At 35.4% G+C, this 27,686-nt stretch overlaps 1 pseudogene; it reads left to right on the plus strand.

The window, feature by feature from the left end:
* The first annotated feature begins 5,116 nt into the window (after nucleotides 1-5,116).
* On the plus strand, nucleotides 5,117-16,172 carry LOC101283300 (catenin alpha-3-like; annotated as a pseudogene).
* The last annotated feature ends 11,514 nt before the right edge of the window (nucleotides 16,173-27,686 follow it).

Genomic DNA, 27,686 nt, shown 5'->3' on the forward strand with positions numbered 1-27,686 from the left:
CCCAAGTGAGTGCCCCCCAGGACATTTCTAGCCCATAGCATCATCAGTAGACTGGGACCAACACAAAATGGTAAAGAAAGACTATAGGTAGAAAATGGAAACTACAGATTTTATACCAAAATGACCCTGCATACTATTTCCTCTTTCTGCTTATCATTACCATTTCCTTTGCCCTTCTTCATGCCCTATTGTTTATCACTTGAACCTTTGAAACAATCTCTGGACTACTTTCTGCTTATGAAGTTTATGTCTCCCCTCTCCAGAATGGCTCTTCATTGACCAGAGTCATCTTGAAGTGTGGCAGACTATCAATTGTCCAATGGAGATTTGATAATTTTCTATGAATATAAAAAGATGAAAACTTTTGTTCACATATATTTCATATATTTGAAATTTGAGGTTAACTATTTTTCATAGAAATTCTATTACATCCATAATAATTATTAAGTTTTTGATAATGGACTATAAGTATTGTGCTGGACAGTTGGTCTAGGCTAACATTCATTTAACAGGCAGTAATTTGTCTTGACTGAGGTATTTTCATATGAATTGCATTTTATTAATTAAATTTGTTAAATTTGCATTTTTACTGTAGCTGGGATATTGCTTTATTTTATCCCCAACTCACATAAAAGGATCAATAGCTTAAAAGTCACTCATTAAAGCATGAAGGTAGTAATAAAATAGGATCATAAATACTGTAACACAGAATAAAGTCATAAATATAAACATTGACTAGGACTTGTAATAAAATATTGAACGTGAATTTGTTCTTAGAACAAAACTTCTGAGCATGTAATAATTTCATAAAGGCAGCAGCAGAAGAAAATTGCAAACAGGAATTTCAAAGAAGATCACGTTAAATTAGGTTTGTTAAACTGGTAACCATCTATACAGAGTGGCAGTGCCTAAACTGTTCTGAAGTTCTGACAGATGGTTGCATGGAGGCATCACAGTTTATGTGCCAACTGGAAACAAAGCATAGGGAGCTCTGTGGTAAAAAGTTGAATTTATGTCTGAAAGGTGAAAATCATCATTTTCTGTGTGAAATTAATTAATTAGTTCAAATAGGAGAGAACAAAGTGAAACTCAGCTATCAAAGTTTATCATTGCAAGTTTTAGTCTGTATAATAAAAAATATATATAAATCCTGCCGTTTTTTAAAGAGCTTCACAAATCAGTAAATGATAAATATGCTCATGTGAGGGAAAGCAGAACAGACTCTAGAAAAAATACACTTGTCAACTGATACGGTATGTCTTTGCATAATATCGTGAGTATGCAGTGTGGAAGAACTGTCACCATCCAATATACATGCCACTATCATGTTCTTTATCTGTGGAAAGAACACTGCTGTATAAAGTGCATTTGGTCTCTGCATATAAGAGAGAAGTGTTCAACATGTTTTGTTTTGTTTATTATTGAAAAATCAGGATACAGGAGAGGAGTTTTCTCATTTAATTGAGGACTATTTTATGAATTGAATGGAAGTGGCTATACTGTGGTGCCAGTTTATGCACCATTTTATTCTCCAAATATCTGTGACTCTAAAGAAGTCCCCACTGATCTTAATCCACTGTTGAATAAGACAGAGAAAACTGTAAATAAAATCAAATTACGGTCATGTTGTCTGTATGTTTTTAGTGTGCTCTCCGAAAAAATAACAAGTCATGACTTTGCTTTTCTGTTCTGCTGAACCCTGACTCTGAAAGGTATAATGAGTTTGAAATGAGATTAGGAAACAAAGAACATTTATTCATGACACTGAAAATGCCTTTAAAGACCATTCTTGAGATTTCAAGTATCTTGCTTAGTGATTTATTTCAATGATACCAACTTATTTATTACCAACTTATTTATTATTATTTATTCCTCTTTCTGAGGAACTAAATTTGGTATATCTGGGGTACCTAGAACCTATCACTTAATGGCCAATATATGTCTACTTTAAAAATTAAGTATAAATATAAAGATTTCTCAAGAAGAAAACTATGATGCAAATGGCTAGTTTGCCAAGAGTTTAGTTCCTTCAGAGTAATATTTTCTTCACTTACTGATGAAAGAAATTAATGATTTAATCAGCATATATTTGTTTTCTTAAGTCATACATGCCTATATGCTGTAGAAATACCTAAATGCACCCAAAGAATGATTTGGGCACTTATTGCCACAATCTAAGTTGAATCACTCAACCTTGAAGATATGATTGTGATATTTTTCAACTTAAAGTCTAATGGGGCACTGAAAATAGTCTTAGTTTAGAAATAGTCCGTAAATTCTATCCAGATATCTGCTAACCAGTTGACAGGATCACCAAAAACTAGCTGCTATTCCTGGTGAATGACATTTATTTAACAGAATGAAAGACTGGAGGGATATTCATTTCCACTAATATAGGTAACTATTAGATTGCGCCATGTGAATCAATAATGTTGAACTGTTTTGGACTGACCAAAAATGGACATTTTATGTGGCTCAACCTAATAGATAATGTGAAAACCCTTCAGCTTCAAAACATTCAGAAATACTGGATAAAATACAATAAATACTTTAAATATATACTTTCATTAACAAAGGAATAAGAAAAATCCTGAGAAGTTATAAAGCAAAAGAAAGCTGATGAGATGCATGAAAAGTGGGAGATGAAGCTGTGGTTTTTCTGGAAGTGTTTGTTGATGCAGATCACCAGTATGTGTGGTTTTCCACATCCCCGCAGGGACAGGGCACAAGGCTTTGGTTAGGAAGAGAATTAGCTAAGACTGTGTGAAGTCAGAACCCTTGAACTTCCCATCTAAGCTCTCAGAGGAAAACAATGAAAGATTCTGAGGGTTTGTAACCAAGTCCTTGCCTTCATAAAGTTTGGCTTTCAATGAATGCTATCAGAGAGGCCAAGGACATCTGAAGCCAACAAATTAATTCTCTGTTATTAGTGCTCTAGCACTGAAAGAAGCAAATGTGAATACTTTCTGGAACAAAGCACTCACAATCCAGGTTGCACAGGGTTCTCAGAGAAAAAGTTCTTGTGAAAAGGAAGCCACAGCCCCAAATAACATAAGATAGCCATGATAAATAATAATCAGAATAGATAACCAACAGCTAAATTAAACATAGAGTTATCAGTTAATGAAATGATAAGATTTAAAATATAAGTACGTTTAAGCATCTTAAAAATGAAATATGGAGTTGAAAACACAAGAGACAAAAAATTTAAAAATCACAACAAAATTTAAAATAAACCAAAAGAACATATAGAAATGAAACATGTAATCATGAGAAAAAAGCAATAGAAGAGTTAAATGGCAGATTCGATATAGCTATTGGAAAAGGTGCAAGCTGGAAATGAGAAGAATACATTTCTCAGAAGGAAGCACAGAGAGTTAAAGAAATAAAATAAAATGAAAGCAATCTTTCATTTCAAACATGGAAGAACGAATGAGACAGACCAACATATTTCTAATTAACAAGGACGAGTGAATACAGAGAGTAGAATAGAGGTAATATGAAAGATGTAACTCCTGCAGATTTTCTGGAGTTGAAGAAAATCTTGGTATATCATGTTTGTGAGTCATGGTGAATCCCAACCAGGATGAATTAAAAAGAAAAAAATCCACATATAGACACACTTTAATGAAATACTGAGTATTCCAAAAAAAAAAGTATGTAATCACACTTTTTAAAAAAGCAATCACATGAAATATTACTTACAAAGATTAACTTAGTGCATTTACTAACATCAATAGAAACAGATGACAGAATGAATTAAAATACTAAGAGAATATAACTAGCAACTTAAAATTTTATATCTAGTCATTAGCTGAATTTAAGATCCAGATAAACCTATTAAGGAAATGGTAGTTAAATAAAGAACATTCTAGAAAAAAAAAACACCATGTGTTTTGAATGCAAATAAACTCTTACCAAAATGCATACTAAATGTTATACTATGAAAAGAATGAAACCAAGACCAGAAAGAAAGAATAAGATGTAGATAGAAAGGTGAACAAAGAAACAGGAAATAATGGGTTAAATAATCAAATATTGTTTGGGTAGAATAATAATGATGATGATGATGAATAATTTGGTCCAGATTCAGAAGGCTCTTAGATCCCACCTCTCAATGGCATCTTTAACCTGTCGTAAGTGGGATGGGGTCTAGGATAACGATTAACATTATGGGTGTCTTGGTTTGTGATCCCAAAGAAGCAAACAGGCAGCAAGGATTTGGGATTGGCTAGTTGGCTGGGAGGTAATTCTAGAAAACAAAAGTAGAGAAGTGGCAAATTTAGATAGGAGACAGACAGTAAAGAGTGCATCAACAATTAAATTACCACTGTGGGCAGCTGGAAGTTAATCTTTCTGAGGAACTACAGAAAACAGTGTAATACACACACACCTCAGATATTTTTCCACCTGGAATGTAAGGAAGCTGAGGTGTTTATACACCAACTCCTGTCAAGTCCCTGGTTGAGAACTGCTGGACATGGGGACATTAATTCCCCAGAACTTCCGGCTGCCTTTCATGAACACAATCAGGACAGAGAAAGCCCTCAGCAAAGAAATGCAGGCACTGGAATTGAACAGTGCAACACCAAAGAATAGTTTTTCATTTCAATTTTTAAACCAGAGCCCTCTCTTCTTTCTAGCTTCTGCCATATAACTAACAGATTACACTTTGTCTTAGAATCCAAGCTCGTTTTTTTCCCCTCCACTCAGTGAGGATTAAGTTTTTTTCTTTGGATTTTCTGAAAGCAAAAATAACAATCAAACCATGTTTTACTTAAATAAGAGAAGACTGATAAATTTTTCTACAGGATACTTTACCACAAGTTTACTTAAAGGTAAGGCTGAGAGGAAGCCCCTCTCTCCCTCCTGTCATTTCCTACAGTCAGCCTGAATCCAATACCTAACTGCCAGTATACAGTCAAAAAGGAGGACTCGGAAGTTAGTAGTAAGGTGACTTACAAAGACGTCATTCACAACTCTGGGAATCACAAACATCTGATTTTGTGAGTTAGTTTTATATCAGCTTCAGAATTGGGAAGAAGCTACCCACAGTGATTCTTTGCCATTCATTTGCCATTTAGTTATGAGGCTGAGCATGTGATAAGAAGCAAGGATGTCTGGTGAAGTCAGCTGTAGGGTGGACTTCAGTCGACAAGGAAAATCTGGTGTTGGAGGCTGGTTTGGAGCCCTCTTGAGCATCACAGTCAGGGCCTGGGATATGACTGAAAAGGGGTATTATATTTTTCTTCCAAGAAACACCATGTTAGATTAACAGTGAATCATGTTACTGATTTTCCCCTAAGATACCCCTTCATTGTGTCAGGCTAAGATTCAAGAACATTTCCCTCTTTTTCAAAGCTCACTTCCAACACTTCAAAAATAAGATGTGCCATTTTGTATGTTCAGCGTGTCAGTTGCTCAGTGTGTGTATGTGTATGTGTGTTAGTCACAAATCTTGCAGTTGCAAGTGATAAAGATGCACTCAAACTTAAGAGACCAAAAGGAGAATTTATTGTCTCACGTAATTGGCTGTGGAGGAGAGCTGTCTAAGGAATAAACCTTACTTAGGCACCACTGGGTTCTGGGCTTCAAACAACGTTATGAGGCTACTCCTTTCACTTTCCTCAGAGTTGGCTTCATTTTCAGGCAGTCTCCCCGCATATTGTGGCAAAGTTATCAGGCCAGTACCAGCTCTAGGCTTCTATTTTCCTCACACTGACTGTCCTAGTGAAAAGAGAGTCTGTTATCCAACTGTTCAAGAAAAAGTCCAGGGCAGGGCTCTGATTCCTCAGCATGTCTGCATCTCTTAACCATCAATGTGGCTAGGGAGACGGGGTTCTTTGATAACCAAAGACTAGCTCATCTGCCTGATTTTGTATTGGTGATGAAAGGATTTCCCACAAGGAAGAACTGTTCAGTTAGCCGAAGAGAGGTGAAAAGAAAGCATCATGGGAAGTCAGTAATTCTGCATTGCTTAGAAGATAAAGGGTATGCATGTGAAAGTAACTATTTGAAAGTGGAATTCTGGACTAAAATAGGACATGTCTTCATCAGAGTTTAATACAATCAAACAAAAAACATACCCAATCTTTTCAGTAGAGTATCCTTTTGTATACTTAGTTGAGAAGTTCTCATTCCAATAAATTTTGCATATAATCAAACCACTTTTATCTCTCCTGCAGTTAATTGAAACAGAAACATACATCATTGTTATGACACCTATAGGTAATTTCTATAATGCACATTATTGATTGGGTTTTCTAAATCTGCTTTTACACCTTAAAGCTGAGTACAAAGGTGATTCTGACAACAATGGGAATAAAATCCTTTAAAAGCAATCTCGTGGTCACACATATTATTTTATTGTAATGGGATTCTCTTCATATCAATATATTTCTGTAAATCTCCTTCTCAGTTCACATGATCAAAAGAAAATAGAAGGCAAATATAGTCCCCCAGTAGTTAATTAGCACATCAATAATTGTATTTGAAAACAGAAGGCGAGAAAGAGACATGCTATTTTCTTACCATTTCAATGCCTTTGGACTCTATAAACTTGTTGGGTATTATACACATAACAAGATTAACTTCAATTCATACATCTCTGATTTGTTATTTTTCTATACAATAGATGAATAAAAACATTATTTTAGACATATAAACATACACATATAGTGGCGCACTGTTAACATATATTTGTGTGTATACAGACACACACACACACACACACGCCCCATGCACGTGTTGAGCGTTGTCACACATTCTCAGCCCAGGAGAGGTGGTGCAGAAGGCAGAAGGTATCCGTTTGGCCATTGAGCATTAGAGTTGTGCTGCAAATGCTCTCGGCCAAATAGCACTTTTCTAGACACTGAGCAGAGAGTATTCTCCGATGCATTGTTTTCCCACTGCAGCTCTCTGTCATTTATTTTGTTCTCTGAAAAACATCCCTGACCCAAAATGAAAACACATCAAGAAATAAAATAAGATGTAAATTTGATAGTGCAAATCTGTCCAACGATGCACAGAAAAGGTTTGACTGAGGTGTAAGGTAACTTGAAAGAGACAGTGTAGTCTACTGAGCATGAAATGAGCGGTTGGTGAGTGTTTGATGGCAATCAGTTGGCATTATGAAGGGAATCATAAGCATCATTATAGACTGGTGAATAAAATAACAATTATTTACATAATAGACGGAAGAAATACCAGAGGCGTGTTGTGATTTCAAGGTATTCGAAGAGAATAAAAAAAGATTTCTAGTACCTAGAGGATACCACCACAAGAAACCAACAATGCTATATATGTCACTGAATCAGTATTTCCAGGAAAGCATCCTCTCACCCTGTCAGTTCAAACCCAATTGTTCTTATTTATTTAGAGGGAATTCAGAGATACATGAGTGAAAAGATAAGGAAAAATTATTTCTAAATGTCAGAATATATAACCACAAATCAGAATACTTTTTCTGGCTTATACATAAGCATATGAATACTTATTTCTTAATAATAACTTACATTATTAGTATACGTTTTATAATATATGCAATGCCTTACACCATTACTAAGTGTATGTATTTTGTGAGCCACTTGATATTTTCAAAACATTGAAGCAGAATTCTTTTCACAGAAAAGCTATTTGTGGATACCTTGTTAAAATGACCATTTGCCTCATTCTTCTTTAATACATTCTTTATAGAAGCTTTGCTGAAAGCAAAGTAAAACTATAAATGAGCTTTTTTTATAATAGTGTTAATTACAGTCACACTGTGTCTTGGTTTAATGCAGCTACAGAAATTCTTTTCAGTGGCAGCAAAAGAGCAAAGAAATGAAAGCAGGGACTCCCTAGTCTGCATTTCCTTTTCCTCTTTTCAATTTTTATGAAAACGAAGTATCACTTTAATCATAACTTTATTATTTATCCTTAATCAAACACAACTGTAATTTCTAATTATTATTCATCTTAATAATTAATGAAATTATATTGGGAGAGTTTCTGTAATACGTACAGACTGCTCTCAAACTGTCCAATATAATTACTAATGAAAAAAGAGCCATAATGAAATGGAATTTCACAAGTGTTTTGAGTTCACGTGCACACAAGGGGGATGCCGTGGAGCATTGGCATTAGCTAATGATAACCTGAGATCAAAGGCGGAGCCCTATGGAGCTCCAGCTTTCAAGGTAGCATAATAAGTCTGAAATGTCAAATGAAATCTTCCAAAAATGAAATTTAAACTACAATAATGGCCCATCCAAACTGTCAAGCTGGCTATCCAAGTGATATGTATATGATTGATGATTTCTAAAGCTCTAAGAAAGTGAAATAGTTCTAGACAAAAGGCCAAAAGCAAATTCTTATTTCCAATGACAAGAAAAGTAAATTTACCAGAGCTGTCATGTGGTTTACCTCGTGCCATGCCAGCAACACCCAAAGTAACTGACCTTACCAGGAAACAAAGAAGAAAACAAAAGAAGGATCAGCGAATAAAACTCGTACTGCTTCTACATAACAATTTTAATCAGGAGGCTCTCATTCTCCTGTTATCTCACATACACCTGCTTCTAAAGCTCTGAATCTCAGCGTTTAGAGTAGAGGACACCATTGTTTAAAGCATACAAGCACAAAGGTAGAGATACGGCATCCAGCAGAGAATGAAAAGTTGTAAGAGCACACAAAGCTGCCGTAATGGCAGATCCCTGATTATATGCAAGTAATTAGTATAATTCTGATCAGAACAATCCTTTCCCTCTAACAGTTTGTTGGATTTAATGATAATAAGACTTTAAAAAATTCTTAATGTATGTCTCCGACTCTACTGCAAGCATTAAAAATAGAGCTGTGAAGCCTGTGAGTTGAGCACTCACTGCTTCACTTCTGAGAGAGAGAGGAGGGCAAAAGACGAGCTTAGGGAGGATATTTCATTAAAGTCAGAAAGAACTTTAATATAGAAAAATTAGTTCCGTGAAAAATCTTTTTCCATTTCCACTAAATCGGAAACAATTTATACTCTGAAATGAGAATTGAAAGAAGAGAAAAAAAAAAAATCCTTACTTGGTCTGGACTTTTCCATTGTGCTTCTGGAATTCTGACCCTTGTACTCTATTGAACCTACTTGTTTCAATTATTCGTTTATTTGTTCTTTCACTCACATATTCATTAGTTATCAATTGATGTATTCTTCATACATTCATTCATACATTCGTTTATTTATTTAACATTTTCTGTGTGTTAGGCACCAGGCTATATACATGGACCATGCAGAAGTGTATATGGCATGAGGTCTGCCACCAAAGTACTTAAAGGGACAGACAAATGTGTTACTCAGTACAGGTAATAAAATGTGATACAACTTGGTATGTTAAAGAGGAGAACAGAAGTATTAAAACCTGCCTGTGCTTGTATCGTAGATACAGTCAAGTAAGCTTTCAAAGAGGAAATGTTATTTGAGGATTTCTTATGATAGTTTGTAATTTACCAGAGAATCTACAAAATCTATACTTAAACAGGAAGAATATTTTGAGGAACATTGACATTTGCAGATAATTAGAAAGGACAAATTTGAGGCTTATTTTCTATTATGTTTCCCCAAATTGCATATTTCAAGCAATAGGTAGTCAGATTTGTATGGAATGAACAAGTAGAACAAGCAAATGGAATAATAATTCTTGAGGAAGCAGTGATTATATTTAAAATTATGTCAGCCTTGACCACAAGGTCAACAATATGAGCGAGGTAGGTTACCAAGAGGGCATCAAACTTCCCTGCATAGTTATTTAATCATTACTAAGCAGGATGTGTTATATGAGAAGGTCAGAGTCTCTGACTTATTAATACAACTGGGAGAGTTGATTTCTTCTAAGTATGCTCAGCGTACTCACATGGGGCCAAAACCTTGAGTGGAAATCCTGAGAAGAAGGCTTTCTGCCAGAGGAGATTCTGGAAGTTAATGATGACCTATGAGATGTCCCTACATGGTAATAATGGGGTGGCATGAAACTGAATTCATAAGAGAAATGCTTCTGCTAAGAAGAAAAAGAGTATGCAACATTCTAAGGCACTGGGAAATAAATTAGATTCTTGCCATTATTCTTCAGTCTTGTTATGGAGAAGGATCTTAAAAGCTTAAAATATTTTATTTTTCTGGTTCATTGAGTACTCTTAATTTTGTTATAATTTTTCTGGTACCCAGTAGACCTTAACTTAACCAATGGTTCCATTTTACAGCTGAACCACTATATTGTCAACATATTACTTTGTCTTTATTTAAAACATGGAAGCAAAACTATACATGGGAGTGTTATTTATCAAAGATCAATTTTACATTTGTATATCTTGCTCTACAAATATAACAAATAGATACTTTCCATGGCACTTTTTCGTTTTCACTAACAGGAAACAGATTGGATTTGGATTCATGTGACATGAAAGTACTTGGATTTTTAGACAGAAAATTTAGTTGAATATTATCTTAGCTTGGGGTTCCCCCAAAGCAGACACTGAAGCAAAGAGCTGTTTTTATTTGCAAACATCATCCCAGGAAGTGGAAGTGAGGAATAGAGAGGGGGAAAAGCCAGGAAGGAGGAAAAGCCAAACAAAGATGGGTTATTAAGGTTCCAGTAGGTTCCCTTGGCACCTCGTGAGAAACCTTATGAAACATGTTTTAGAAGTTTCCACTCAGGTGCAAAAAAGGTGGAAACGTTTATTTATTGGTCCTCATCATTCATTGTTCAATGGTAGTGCTGTAAATTTCTGGGTGGGCACGTTGTGAGATCAAAGTGGGTGCCTGTGGGCTCCCCACACTATAGCTCAGAGAAGCCCAGGAGGAAAGAGTGATGTAGACGGTTCAGGCCTGAGCCAAGGAGTCTGCTGGCTCCCAGGCAAAATAGTGGAAGCCTGTGCAGGGCTGGTGATGGCAGCAGTAGCTGAAATAAGAAGGGCCAAGAATTGGGATGCAAGACGTGCCTAATGCAAATGTTGCCTGTTCTTTAACATAGAAGGAAAATTGTTTCCAAAAGCTAAACTGGCAAATTTATAAGTACTGCAAAACAGATTTTGCAGTGAAATATAGCAGGTAAATATGGCAAAGCTCTAAACTCTGATCATGTCTTCTCATTTTCAATTAATTCCAGTGACCACTTCCTCTTCACCCTGTCCTTAGGGAGCAAACCCAGATTCTTTCATCTCTACCAACATTCCACAAACACTTGGTCCAGAGACCATTTTATATTGTTAAAAATCGTTGAATATCCAAACATGATTGTGTTAATATAGGTTGCAATCATATTAACTGTATTAAGAAATTAAAACAGAAATTGTAATGTGGCTCGAATACATTTAAAAACGAAAACAATAAACATATAACAAGTTTAACAATGATAATGTTTTTATGAAAAATAATGCTGTTTCCCAAAACAACAAAAAATAGTTGGAAACAAGAGTTCCAATGAAACAAGAGTCTCATTTTCCCACAGTCTCTTTACAAATTTCTTTAATGTCAGGATTTATAGAAGACATTTGGTTTCTCATATCTGCTCTGCATTCAGTCAGTTGAGGTATTACATGGTATGTATCCCCTAGAAAATGCCATCATATACTCATGAGAGAATGAAAAAGGCAAATGACATCTTAATATTATTATGAAAATTGTTTTGTCCTTGTAGATTCCCTGGAATAATCTTAGAGACCCGCAGAGGTTTTGGATGCCACTTAGAGGAGCCAGTGGTCTATACATATACATATAGCCCAATCTGCCTAATTTCTTAGTAAACCTTATGGTACTGTCATAGTGAATATTACCATTGCCCACAAGCAGCCTCTAGACTTCTGCATCCAAACGTTCCACCCACCTTCCCCTCTCCCCATCTTTCTTTATACTATTGGTGCTTGTCTAAATCCTCTCCATTCCCTTTAGGAAATTATCCACAATACCTCTATTTAGCAAGCATCATTTTCTTCCTGCATATAACTTATTTTTGTTTTTGCCCCCCTTATTACTTTACTTTAAAGGCTCCGCACCCTCTAACTGATGCTGGTTGGTCAATAAATAGCTGTTGAAAATATGATATGAGTGTTTAGTGTGTCGTTTACCTGTCTTACACTTTATAGCACGTGGAATAGTAAACCTTTCCATTTTCTCATCTATGCATTTCGTTTCTGGTGACTTTACTATTATAGATTGAGGCTTCAGAAAGCTGTAAAAGAAGACTCACATGTGTAAGTTCATCTGGCTTGCCAAATGAGGTAGCTGGATAACACATCTCTTTTGTCCTTATGCCTATCCAATTATTGTTCTATACTACTTAGACCAGACAGTTTTGTTTGACAGAGGTTAAGTGAGGACTGGGGAAGGCAGCCTATTCAATGCAAAGGCAATATTGTACTTTGTAATTAGTAACTACGTATCTCTCACCAGTTGTCAGGGATGGCTGATCTTGGGTTTTTGCAGGAGACTGAAATACTATTGAACTTGTGAGTGAAAGGATTGATTTACACACTGTGGCCCTGCTGATGCATAGTATGGCTCAGACTCTGACGAACATTGTCAGGTAGTTGGTACTGGGTTGGCATAGACCAGGGACTACCTGGCAACATAGATTTCCAGTTTTTCCTTATTTGAATAGCTGAAGGTAGCTGAATTTAAAAGGAAGATGACTCTATTGCCCCGTAATTCAAAGATTGCCTTATTATGACCATCTAAGTGTTTATATCTATATTATTTTCTTCCTTCTCATGCACAAGTCCTACAACCTTAGATATATATATATATTCTTAATAACATAGAAAGGGAAATATATTTGTATATATTGTCCCTGTCTGACTGTGAAAGGCCAGTTTTAAAACTTAAAAGCCCTTTAATCAAGAACTAGCTAGACTGAAATTTTGGCATAGCTGAATGCAATAAGCTTGTAAGTGCCACATTTTCCACAAGTGATCTTCCCTGCCTGTACATTAATCCTTCTTATATTCACTTTACACAGAGGTGCATTTCAGTGAATCTGGATACTAATTAATTTCAAAGCTGTAATGCACAGCAAAGGGATATATCTTTAAAATAACTGGATTAGGGCTTCCCTGGTGGTGCAGTGGTTGAGAGTCCGCCTGCCGTTACAGGGGACACGGGTTCGTGCCCCGGTCCGGGAAGATCCCACATGCCGCAGAGCGGCTGGGCCCGTGAGCCATGGCCGCTGAGCCTGCATGTCCGGAGCCTGTGCTCCGTGATGGGAGAAGCCACAACAGTGAGAGGCCTGCATACCGCAAAAAATAAATAAATAAATAAATAAAATAAAATAACTGGATTAGTTAGATTAAGTGACAATTCAATAGAAAAGGAACTTTCAAATTCCATTTAAATATAAGATTAAAAGATGCAAATTCATCTGTAGAGAAAAGCCTTACTGACTTCAGATACACACAGTGACAGGTCAGAAAAGATATCTCAGTGTTGTTTTGGTTAATATGTTTGTTTGTGTAGTTCTAAGCATGTGCTGCTCTAGCTTGGGCATTTGGATCCTCTCAGGTCCTTTAATGAAATTTATTCTCTTAAAATATCAATTGACTCACCAAAAAGGATTGTTTTATTCATTTTAAAATACTCCTGATACAAATATTATGGGAAAGTAGGACTTTGGTGGGGGGTAGAGAGAAACAAGCTGAGAGAAATATAAGCAGTGTTTTATTATTGTCTCTGATTTTCAGTAAATTAACAAATATTTCTTTGTCCCACTCTTTTGCGTTTTTTAGCTTACTGTCTCTAGTATGTCATCTCCCACAATTCAAGTATCTTAGTAAAACCATTGTTCCATTTTTAAACTTTTTTTCACTGTCTCTCACCTTTCTTGTATCCTTTCCTTTTAACTCAGCTTTACTCTAATGGTCAACCGTGATAGTTACTCCTTTGTGTATATCATCAACTCCCCTGTCCCTCTTTTACTTGGTTTTACTCTCCTGGCTAAACCACAGCCCTGGTTAAATCCAGTTCTTTACTTTCTCTGTACTTTCCCCTGCGCAACAGATATATACACATATGTCTCAATTTAAATGAATAGTAGTTTACCTCAAGAGGCCCTTAGAGAGTTGCAGTAATCATTCTGTATTTCCCAAGTCACTTCCCATTCCAACTGTCCTCAATAAGTATTTCATGTCTTCTTTCTCCTCAGTTCTTCCAATACTTTTTCCATTATCTTTAACCTCAGATTTTACCTTGTAATTCACTGAGAAAATGGAAGAGAACTTCCACCAAGGTAGCTACACACCTGCCATACCTGTGCCCATATTCCCTACCTTTCTTCTGATACTACAGATGAGTCGTCTGTGCTCCGAGCTAACACCAAGTACTGCTCTTGTGCACTAGATATCGGCTTTCTTGTCTACTGAATTACAACTGTCTCTTCGCTCATCATATCCTCAGATTTCTTTCTCTATTGGATGACTACCATTAGCACACAAATATGCTGATATTTCTTCTATTTGAAAAGAACCCTTGCTTGATTAGCAAGCTCTGTATTGCTAAAAGCAATGGCCAGTTCTCACCCTTCATCTTATTTTATCCATCAGTAGCATTTGCTCTAGTTGATCACTCTCTCCTCCTTGAAACATTTACTTCCCTTTCTCTTAATTCTTCTTCTGTCTTGATGCCTGTTAGTTTTCAGTCTTCTTTTCTAGGTCTCGAGTACTCTGTCCATGGACTTTTCTCCTCTATACTTTTTCCCTTGGTGATCTAATTCTTTCCTAAGGTTTTAAATCCCATCTCTGCACCCATGGATCCAAAATATATATCTCTGTCTCTGCTGCTGCTGAAAGGTAACTATACAGTATTTCTTGCCGGTGATTAGGAATTCATAGCATTAAAGCAGATATAACAGAGCTTTCTGGCTGGCGAATACATGGAGAACTGGGGAGAATGGTGCACCTGGAGAGGTCATGGAAGCTCTGTACCCTTTCCCCAGACCTTGCCATGTGCACCTCTTTTACCTGGGTGTTCCTGAGTTATAAAAGTTAAATCTCAGAGTCATATCCTAGAAGATGTACCATAGCCTTGAGAGACCAGGTTGCTGATAATATAGACCATTCTGCAAGTGCTATCAGAGGATGGGCAGCAAGAGTTGCTCACATTGTCATAGGGAAAATGGACAGGTAGGAGCCAGGGTCTTTTACTGAAAGTATGATGAGAAATGCTAACCTCCTTACAAGTACTGCATGCAGTTCTTGAGTTTGTAACACAAGTGAGTATTGCCTTGGAAGTCTTAAGTAAAAACTCTTTGGATGTGTTTGATGATAATCAATTTTTGGAATTATCGAAGAATATCTTTGATGCAATTCATGATATAAAATGTTCAGTCATGGTTATTTGAACCCCAGAGGAACTGGAGGATGTTTCTGACCTGGAAGGGGATCACGAGGTCTACAGTTACACCAGCATTCAGCATTCATACCGAAGGGAAAACTGACTGAGCTAAGATGACTCAAACACCTGAGGCAGAAAAGCAAAAAAGTGCTGAGCAAGTTGCTGATTTCAAGAAATTGAAGAGTAAGCTGTATGTTGAGATTGAGATATGGACGATACAAGCAATGATATTGTTCTGACCAAGAAATTGTGTATGATCATAATGGAGATGACAGACTTCGCATGGGACAAAGGACTACCAAAGCATGCAACTGATGTGATCTATGCAGCTAAAATGATATCAGAATCAGTGTCAAGGATGGATGTCCTCTCTTGGCAGGTTGCCAACCAGTTTCCAGATCCATCATGCAAACAGTACTTGTTGGATTACTGGAACAGATGAAGTTCTACTATCACCAAATGAAAGTCGACAGTCAAGTTAAAGCTGAGATCTACAACCTAGGAGGGAGAGCTAATCATGGCAGCTTTGGTCAGTGTCACCTCCCTGATCCAAGCAGCCAAAAATTTAATGAACGCTTTAGTTCAAACCATGAAGATGTCTACATTGCCTCAACCAACATTATCTGAATTCAGAGTCCTGCTGGGCCCTGGCACCCAGTTGTGATGCAGAGAATGAAGGCCCTGAAAAAATAAATAAATAAAATAAAAATCCTTGATTAAAAGAGAGAAGCCAGAGTAAATGTGTGCAGCTGTTGGATGAGACTCAGCAAAGAAAAATGTCTACCCAGTGCAAGGAATGAGTGAATTTAGAGGAAGACATATCTACTGAAACAACTCTTCTACTCTAGTCCCTTTATTACAAAACCCTGGCTAAACTTACTACTTTTTTTTTGCATTTGATTAGTTCTGCAGGTTCACCGACTCTTAGAGTTTAACCCTCAAATAACATGAACCATTGCATGCTGAACCAAAATGAACAGTGTATATTTGGGATCATGTCATTGTCTCTGTATGGTCAGCACCTAGTAAGTAATCAGTATATGCTTGTGGAATGAATGAAACCTTTCAGATGTTGTTCAGCCTTTCCCATCACAGAGAAGTTTTTACATTCATTGCAGAACGGACATAGGAGACTCAAGTGAGTCATCTGTAATAGCTTAAGTACACTGGCCCTTCTCATTTTGAATTAAAACATTGACAGGAGCTCTTGAGTTGGTTTTCAGTGGAAACAAAGACTTCATTAAATGGTTTCCCATTTAATCTCCAGGCTTTCTTTACCTGACCTAACCTGGCAGACGTGTGTGCTTCCTGCTGTAGGAAAAAGAAGAAGAATCAGTCTCTAGATATCTGTACCTATTATCAACTGATTGGGTTAACAACCATCAGAAATTAACCAAGCTTGAGCAGTCAAGCAACTTCCTGGATTTTGAAAGTCAGCCTTGATTACAAACAAAGCAATTTATTAACATTATAAAGGTTACAATGAGTTTTGATGCAACAGATATGCTTTTTAAACTTCCACTGTGTTCAGCAGTTCTGCATGTTGAGTATTGGGTTTAAATGGGTTCACCAGAATATATATGTGAAGGAAGAGTTATCACCCACTGGGGAAATGGGGCATTTAACTATATATCCCTGAGTGAGTTATGATAACAGAAGTGTAAGGAGTTCCACATGACTCTAAAACTCCATTTGTGTCAGGTTGCAGTTGTAATTAAAAGGAAAAGACCACTCTGAAAAACCTTTCGGCATTGAATAAAATATAACAGTGAATTGTACCGTTGAACTATGAAGTAGAGTTCATGGCAATGAGCTGGAGTGATTTTAATAACGTTCTTTCAAATAAAAGTCACTGAATTAAAAAAAAACAGATACAACATGATTACTTTTTATTCCCTTTCTCCCACATATGTTTATGTAGTTCAGAGTCATTGCTGTTAATGCGCTGTGTTTTATTTTCCCTGTCAACTCTAGGGACACTGATGTTTCTTTTTTTATTTTTCTGGGATATCTGGCTCAGGGAAGGGAAGAGAGAGTAGTGGGAAAGAACAGAGGAGCAAAAGAGAGAAATTAAAGGAGGCTCTTGGTCAATTTTAGGAACTGAATAATTGCTCTGGTAAAAAGAGGAGAGATGTTTGACACTTGTTTTGACCAATGATTTCATATAGTCACAGTTAATAGGGAGAAAACATCCACAGACAATTCTAAAAGGATGCAAAGTTATGAAATTTCAACATTACTAAGCATATTCGTGCACACAGGTTAGTCAAACAACGATGGGACAGAGATCATTTGATTACAATAACATGCTCATATCTTTAATTTACTTACATATTACAAAGTAATAAAAGTCTATGATGTTTTATTTTCTTACAGAGAAAAGATATTAGTTCACGTTCTCACATTTTTCAAGCCGCTTTAGGGGCCTTTGGACAGTTCTGTCACAATTCTCATAGTTTCTATTCCTCTTTGAGGGGGAGGGAATTTAAGATTTAGTGAGCGGACCCATCCTCTAGGCTACTCTGTTTCCCTGTTTTGCTCTGCTTATGATGATGAGTTGACCTACTCTGGCCTTTTTTCCTAGTGTGCTGTCATAGACAGCCATTCATACAATCATTGAGCCTCTTCCAGTGGTTTTCCTGCCTTATTGACCAGCCCAGATAGTTCCTCAGTACTGCCGCACCAGCACCAATGCTAATTCCTGTACCCTTCATAACTCATTGCTGCCTCTGTCAAGGTGCCACTCAGGCTGTGTCACTGGATTCTTTCTGGGTGTCCACCAGATTCCAGTGAGCTGAGAAACAGGGCCTCTCCATGGCATATCTTTTCTCTTCTCCTCACTATTGCTCTCCTGTGAGTGAGAAAGGGCTGAACTTGGTAAATAATTGATTTGCCCAAAACAAGTCCTTGACTGCCGTTCTGACTCAGTACTATTCTGTAGTCACTCTTTACTAGAAGTTTTGCCTAAACTCCTCTCACTACTAAAATGAAATTTTTCCTCTAATTCTATTTTCTTCTATAATTGTCCTGGGCTTACAATCCCAGTTTCCCTTAGCACGTATCCACTACCTGTATTTATTCCTTCAAATGTCCCAAGGTCCAGAGCATATCTGGACATTATGTTTATTTAATATAAGTAGTAAAATACCATCACAGGCTAGGTAGCTAAAAGAAGGTATGCTGAATTTGGATTCATAGAAATCTGTATTCCAGCTCTACTGTTTACTAGCTGCATATATTTGAGCAATTTTTAAACCCTCTGTGATATCCCAATTCAGTATCTGCAGAATATCCCCAAAAGTGGATATTAAGGTCAATTTTATAGGACTGTTGTAAGGATTACATAAAAATCACATAGCCAGCATTTGGCAAATGGTAATTGTTAAAAATTTTTATTGTACAATAATAAAAGTAAAATTAATTTTTACTACATCATTGTTACATATTTTAAAAGTAGATATTTTAAAAGTAGGTGTTTCATTCAGACCTGGTTCCTCAGTCTTTCTCCATTGAGCCTGATTTTATTCAACTTTATCTTGACAGATGTTTGATTTGGTTCCTTCTTCCTCTGTTTCAGGATAGTAAATTACCCTTTTTCGTGTTACTTATAAAAATCTGTACCAGCGGCATAGTATTTGTAAACTTTATACTAAAACTTGTTAGCCTTTTATCTTCTCATGCAGGAAAACTTCTCATATTTATAAATATGATATTGTTTTTTGTAAGACGTTTTCTGTCTCTAAAAGTAATGCACACTATTGCAGAAATTTAAAAAATTGCTTACATGCGCAAAGAAGAACGTAAAACCATTCACAGACCAACTAAACAGAGGCAATCAGTTAAGAATTTGACATACAGACATCTGTAAAAAATGAATAAATTTAATCAAAATGTGGGCCTACTATACATACTATTTCATAACCTCCCCCTTTTTAAAAACTTGTTAATAAAGAGTGATACCTCACTTTAGGAGAAAACTCCCACAGTATCATTTTAATGAATACATGATATTCATAAAACAGATATAGCGTAATTTATTTAACCACACTTATATTGCAGGATTGGCTATTTTCCATTTTTGTTATAATAAACAATGCTACAATGAACATTATATACATAAATCTTTATGCACGTCCTTAATTATTTCTTTAGGATAAATTACTAGAAACAAAATTGCTGTGTCAAAGCATATGCATGTTTTATTTATTTATTGTAACCTAGTTTTAAATCATAGAGCAATAAAGGCATTTTGGAAAAAGTTAGTCAGTACTGAAACATTAAAAAAATGATTAGTAAAAGTGTACTGTCACCCAGTATCCCACTTTAGCGATAAACACTATTATTAACACATTTAATTTTAAAAATTTTTTCCACAATTTGTTCTTGATATTCAAGCATATTTAAACATACACACTTATATTTGTTAGCATACAGGTGTTCATTATACATATGCTTTTTTGTATCCTTACTTTTTTACTTAAGGTACTTGAAAAATATTTACAGGAAAATCATTTTGCCTCTTTCTTTTAACCTATTGCATAGTATTTCATAACACAGTATTTAATAGTATTTCATAACATGGGTGTACAGTATTTTATGTAACCAATCCTCTCTTAATAAACATTTAGGTTATTATTTTTGCCCTTATAATCAGTGTTATAATGGCCCTGTAAAATTGTCTGTAAACTTTGATAGTAGGATGGATTTCTAAAAATGGAAGTGATGAGTCAAATAATGTGTATTGTTTAACCTTTGGTAGTGTAATTAAGTATTTAGTGGCATTTTCTTATTCAAATCAGTATTGCTATTTTCTTGAAATACTATTTCTGAGATACAGTGTAAATAAAACAATGCATTTGAAGTAAAAAATTATCTTCTCAGAATATTAGACAGTTTTAGTATTCTTTTCATATAACTCCATTTGGAGACTTCAGAGAAGTAATTCTAAAACTTAATGGTAAACAGATATATTCACTTTAAATTAAAAATATTGAAAATTGCACTGTTTTTCAAGATACTTTTGAATTTACAAATTATACGGTGTTATTTAATCATTTAATGCTAGACCATCACAGCTTTTTACCCACTACCACTTTTTTTTTTACAGTTACATTACATAAACTACTATGGACATCAGGCAACTATCTGCTTAATTTTGTTCATCCATTTAACAAATATTTAATAAGTGTCTACTCTATGCAAAATCTCGTACTAGTTGTTAGGGCTGTGACAATAGACCAAAACACAAAAATTCTTGATTATTCATGGTATTTACATTCTACTGGGGGAAGACAAATTGAACAAGTAAAGTATAGATTGTGAAAGATAGAATTCCATGCTAAGATAACAGATATACTAGGTACACTAGATAATTCAGAAATATTTTTAAATTTTATGCTATGAATTATATGAGTGGCCACAACATACATATGACTTAAAATGATTATGTCTAACAGCACAATGACTTTTGAATGAGCCCTAATCCTGGACAGCATGTGTTTCATCCTTGTATCTTTCTGGGCACTCTCAACAATTAACAGAACAACTATATAGACACACAGTAATTATACAGAAGAACTGAACAACACCATCAACCAACAGGTTCTAATCAACATTTATAGAACATTCCACCCAATAACAGAAGAGTATACATTCTTTTTGATAAAGGTACAAAAGCAATTTAATAGAGGAAAGATATCCCTTTCAAAACATAGTTGCTAAAGCAAGAGGACATTTATAGGTGAAAAAATAAACTTGAACTAAATTTTATACCTTATACAAAAAAAAATTACCTTAAAATGGGTCATAAATTTAAAATATAAAATGTGAAACTATGCAACATTTAAAAAAAAGGAGTCAAATCCTTGGGATCTAGGGCTAGGCCCTTGCTATGAAAAAACATGATCTATAAAAGGAAAAACTGGTAAATTGGGCTTAAAAATTTTTAAACCTTTTTCTCTACAAGAGACCATGTTATGAGCATGAAAAGGTAAGCTATATATCATGAGAAAGTATTTGTAAGCCACATATTAAACAAAGGGCTGGTATCTAGAATACATAAAGTACCCTCAAAGCTCAACAGTTAAAAATTAAACAACCCAATTAGAAAATGGACAAACGTAAAGATTTCACTGAAGAGGTCATACAGATTTCAAATTAACACAAGAAAAGATGTTAAACATCATTAGCTATTAGGGAAATGCAGTTTAAAACCACAGTGAGACTATACTACAAAGCTACAGTAATCAAGACAGTATGGTACTGGCACAAAAACAGAAATATAGATCAATGGTACAGGATAGAAAGCCCAGAGAGAAACCCACTCACCTATGGTCACCCAATCTATGACAAAGGAGACAAGAATATACAATGGAGAAGACAGCCTCTTCAATAAGTGGTGCTGGGAAAACTGGACAGCTACATGTAAAAGAATGAAATCAGAGCACTACCTGACACCATATGCAAAAAATAAACTCAAAATGGATTAAAGACCTATATGTAAGACTGGACACTATAAAACTCTTAGAGGAAAACATAGGAAAAACACTCTTTTGACATAAACCACAGCAAGATCTTTCTTGACCCACCTCCTAGAGTAATGAAAATAAAAACAAAAATAAACAAATGGGAACTAATGAAACTTAAAAGCTTTTGCACAGCAAAGGAAACTATAAACAAGAAGAAAAGACAACCCTCCGAATGGGAGAAAATATTTTCAAATGAAACAACAGAAAAAGGATTAATTTCTAAAATATACAAACAGCTCATGGAGCTCCATATCAAAAAACAAGCCCAAATAAAAAATGGGCAGAAGACCTGAACAGACATTTCACCAAAAAACACGTACAGATGGCCAAGAGGCACATGAAAAATGCTCAACATCACTAATTATTAGAAAAATGCAAATCAAAACTACAGTGAGGTATCACCTCACACCAGTCAGAATGGCCATCATCAAAAAATCTACAAACACTAAATGCTGGAGAAGGTGTGGAGAAAAGGGAACCCACTTGCACTATTGGTAGGAATGTAAATTGATACAACCACTGTGGAGAACAGTATGGAGATTCCTTAAAAAACTAAAACTAGAACTACCATATGACCCAGCAATCCCACTACTGGACATATACCCTGAGAAAACCATAATTCAAAAAGAGTCATGTACCACAATGTTCATTGCAGCACTATTTACAAGAGCCAGGACATGGAAACAACCTAAATGTCCATCAACAGATGAATGCATAAAGAAGATGTAGTACATATATACAATGGAATATTACTCAGCCATAAAAAGGAACAAAAATGGGTCATTTGTAGAGATGTGGATGGACCTAGAGTCTGTCATATAGAGTGAAATAAGCCAGAAAGAGAAAAAACAAATATCGTATATTAACGCATGTATGTGGAATCTAGAAAAATGGTAAAAATGAACCAAGTACCAGAACAGGAATAGAGATATAGATGTAGAGAATGTGGACACAGTGGGGGAAGAGGAGGGTGGAATGAATTGGCAGATGAGGTTTGACATAAATACACTACCATGTGTAAAACAGAGAGCTAGTGGGAACCTGTGGTGTAGAACAGGGAGCTCAGCTGGGTGCTCTGTGACGACCTAGATTGGTGGTACGCGGAGGGGTGGGAGGGAGGTCCTAGAGGAGGGGATATATACACACATACACGTGATTCACTTTGTTGTATAGCAGAAAATAACACAACATCTTAAAGCAATTATACTCAAATAAAAAATAATGATAAATTAGAACTCACTTTAATAGAGCATAGAAATATCTTGGAAAAAATAAAATAAAACCACAATAATATATGACTATATACATATTAAAATGGTTTAAAAAATGATGATAACATCAAATAGTGGTGAGGTTGTGGAGAAACTGAGTCATCATTCAACATTACTGGTGAGAATATAGAATGGAACAGCTATTCTGGAAGCCAGCTAGGCAGTTTCTTTAAAAACTAACTATGCAACTTCCATGTAACCCAGCAATTGTGCTCCTGGGTATTTATCCCAGAAATACGAAAACTTATGGTCCCACAAAAACCTCTGCAGAAATGCTTATAGTACATTTATTCATAATAGTCCCAAAGTGGAAACAATGCACATGACCTCCAATAGGTGAATAGTTCATTAGACTGTGATACATCCATACTTGGAATATTACTCAGTAATAAACAAAAGGACATTGATAAAATATAATAATTTTGGTGAATCTTCAGAGAGTTTTGCTGAGTGAAATAAGCCAGTCCCCAAGATATATATACAGAATGATTATTTTTGTATAACACTGAGGAATGACAAAATTATAGAACTGGAGAACAGATTAGTAGTTCCCAGGAGTTAAGAAGACAGGGCGGGGAGGTGACTGGTGAGAGAGATGTGGGTGTGACTATGAAAGGGCAACATGAGAGATCCTTGTGGTGACACAAATGCTCTGTATCTTGACTATTTCAATGTCAATATCCCAGTTATGATATTGTACTGTGGTTTTGCAAGATGTTACCTTTAGGGGGAAATGGTAAAGGTAAATGGGGTCTCTTAGTGTTATTTCTTACAACTGCATGGGAATTTACAGTTATCTAAAAATTTTATTAAAAGTTTGATTTTTATAAAAACCAAGACAAATGGGACCTAATTAAACTTAAAAGCTTTTGTACAACAAAGGAAACCATATTTTGTAGTTTATGTTGGAATTCAGAAATTTCAGATCCCAAGGGGGAAGGGGTGGGTGGGATGAATTGGGAGATGGGGATCGACATATATACACTATTGATACTATTTATAAAACAGATAACTAATGAGAACCTACCATAAAGCACAGGGAACTCTACTCAGTGCTCGGCGATGACCTAAATGGGAAGGAAATCCAAAAAAGAGAGGATATATGTATGCGTATAGCTGATTCACTTTGCTGTACAGTAGAATCTAACATAACATTGTAAAGCAACTCTACTCCTATAAAAATAAAAAACAAAACAAAATTCACAACATTAATGTCCTATATAATATCACTTTAAATGCACTCAAATTTCTTAAGTGTTAAAAGTACTAGTGTTTGCAAATCATATAATTTAGTCTCTTTTTCAGCATATCCTTTCTTAATGAACATTTGGCACCACTATTTTCTGCTTATTTGAATCCACCCATTCAATTATTATATATTATTTCACATTACCTTTCCTTCCAACAATATACGTTCATTTTATCATGCAGGATTTTTATTCCTCATTTTTATTTTTAAAAACAGAGTATGTTAAGGGCTTCCCTGGTGGCGCAGTGGTTGAGAGTCCTCCTGCCGATGCAGGGGACACGGGTTCGTGCCACGGCCTGGGAAGATCCCACATGCTGCGGAGCGGCTAGGCCCGTGAGCCATGGCCGCTGAGCCTGCGCATCCAGAGCCTGTGCTCCGCAACAGGAGAGGCCACAGCAGTGAGAGGCCCGCGTACTGCAAAAAAAAAAAAACAGAGTATGTTAAGTATATGCCTGTCTTGAATATATTTTCTGAAATTTCTTAATTTCAATATAAACTACAAAATAGTAATAGCAGAGTTAATCTATGAGTTAGTAAAATTATTTTGTCAATGAATAGTAGAATGAGGAATGTATAATGTATTAAATGTACCCGAAGCATTTTTCAATAGGAAAAGAAAATTAAAATACTTTGAACAAATGATGTTTTTGAATGTTTAATTGGATACTCCATGAACAGTTGGAGTGACTTTCAGTAGTTTGTCAAACAATTAAAGTAATTTCCTTATGAGACAATCATATTGGCCATAAAAATATGAAATATGTATTTAAGACATCCTAGACATATACTAATTCAAGCCTATTATGTAAGAACAACAAAAATAGTAGTTATACTAGTATCAGTTACAGTATTTCATTAAGGGAACACACAACTTTGTGTAAAAGGAAGTTTGCCTACGGTTTTCAGAGGAAGAGTCACATGAACTTCGGCAAATATTATTTTGCAAATGCTACTCTTAAGAACAGTACCTGACATTTATAACTATTCTAAATGATGCAACAAAAGCATTTTTAACGTTCATGTGCACCTTTTCATATGCAGACTTCGCAGTTCTCTTCAATAATTTAGCTTGTTTGGACACATCTTACTGAATCATGTTTTTTGAATTGAAAATACACATTATCTTGTGAGTCAGTCAAGCATTTGCAGAAAGTTGTACTTTATTCTCTGCTTTACCTGACCCTTTTTTGGGGTTTGGTTTGGCCTCTTCTACTATGGATCAGGTGTTAGATCCTTGGTAGGTAAACGTATTTGTGGACCACATTTATCTGCTTTGGTTTATCTACTTTTGTTATTAACTGTGATTTATTTACTTTGGTCAAATTGAGACAGCTGCTATTTACAGATATCTGTAAAGTTTGTCCTGTAAATTGGCTGAGAATCTGAGGTCCTAAAACGTGAATACTTACATTTCAGACTATTTCCCTAGATAAAGTAGTCTCTTTCTTGGAAACTTGATTCTGACACCTGTATTCCTCCTTCACTCGACTGTGTCTCATTCTCTTCCTAGTTCAATGGACTCTGCCCTTTAGTTTTCATCTAGGCCTATAATTCCTACAGTGGCCTGACAATACTGAGAACTGACCACTAAAAATATTGGGTAAAATGGGGGGACTACTATCATACACAACTATGGATCACTTAAAATTATTGACAAAATAATTACATATCATAAACATATTCTGTGTAAGACAGAATATGTTAAATTTTCATAAAATTCATGGTCTTTTTGGTGAAGTTTCTTAAAACTAAGTTTATAGACAAATCCATAATACTTGCAAAGGGCTTATTTTGGTAAAGGTGAAAATTTCAGAGTCAAACTGTGAGTTCATCACCCCCCTCTCTCTCTCATTTAATAGCTACAGAAACTTAAGCAATTTTCATAACCTCGTAGATGGAATAATGCACTTAAGCTAATGTTAAGGGTATAGTATATGCTCAATAAGTGGTAGTTCTGACTACTATTATTATAACTGTCAGTACAACCGCTACCTTTACTACCAGTGGTCCATCCACTACTTCTACTAGAGGAAGGAAAAATAATAAAACTGCAGAAATGCAGAAGATAATTGATGAACATACTGTTTTATGATGGGTAGAGTTATTTAGTTGTTCCAACAGTTGTCCTGTTGATATTTTATGATTCAAAGGATTGAAATGCTCTTTTATCGGATATTGTTAGTCACTTATCCCAATTTTATGGAGCATTTTTATTGCCCTGGCTCAGTAATCCTGGAGATACATTTTCCTTGGGCTATGACAGTTCAAATAGTTAGCAGTTAATGTTGGTCATCATCAAAGGAAATTCCTTTGATTTGGAATGGCATTAGTTTAGTAGATAATCTTGCATGCAATGTGAAATAATGCAAAAAAAGTTTATTTTACCTAAAGTCAGATGAATAGGAGAATTTCAACTGTCATCTACTGCTTAAAAATAATAGCTTTTGGAAGAAGAGCAGCATTCAAATTCACAGTCAGAAAAAGACAGTGGATATTTGTAATAGATAACATGTTAATTCTTGTACAAAAATCACAAATATTCTGGGTATATTTTAGTGTGTAGTTCAAATGAACTTTGATCCCTGGATATATCTGTTTTTCTAATGTGAACTTCCTTCCTTTGTTTCTTATTGAAAGTGGTTCCAGTTAAACATAAAATTGCAAATTCAACTTCTAAAATATTACCATAAGCGGATTCTATCTATTGCAGCATATTCATACCTACATAGAATTTTATTCTATTTACAGAGCTTACTGAATAAACATTTGTTGAATAACTATTGAATCTGAATTGCTATACAAAATGCAGTTCTGTGTACAATGCCATAAGGTAAAGCTGATTGTTATGCGATCTGCTCTCCTTTTCTGCCACCATATGAAGCAGCATTCACTCGACAATTTTATTAACATATATTTTTGTCCCCATGTTCTCAAAGTTAGAATTTAAGCAAACCATCCCAAAAATAAAATTTTGGAAGATGAATTTTGCATGAAATGGAAAGAGATGACTGCAATTCTATAAAGCTATTTCAGTGGTTTTAATTATTCAACCAAATGGAAGTTTTGACTACCAAATTTGCTGAAGGCTATGGCACCTTCAACGTGTATTTGCCTCCAAGCTGCACTTTAGAGTACAAAAAGAAGCCACAAATAACCAGCTACATGACTATCAGGGTGTGAAATGTCAAATTTAATTTCACAATTGACTCAACAAGTTTTGCATTTCTAGGGAAAGAGAGTTAAAGAGCTAAGCAATAGGCAAATATGGCTGGAGGTAAACTGTTTTGTGTTTGCAA

This window comes from Orcinus orca, chromosome 4, assembly GCF_937001465.1.
Source record: "Orcinus orca chromosome 4, mOrcOrc1.1, whole genome shotgun sequence".
Lineage (NCBI taxonomy): Eukaryota > Metazoa > Chordata > Mammalia > Artiodactyla > Delphinidae > Orcinus > Orcinus orca.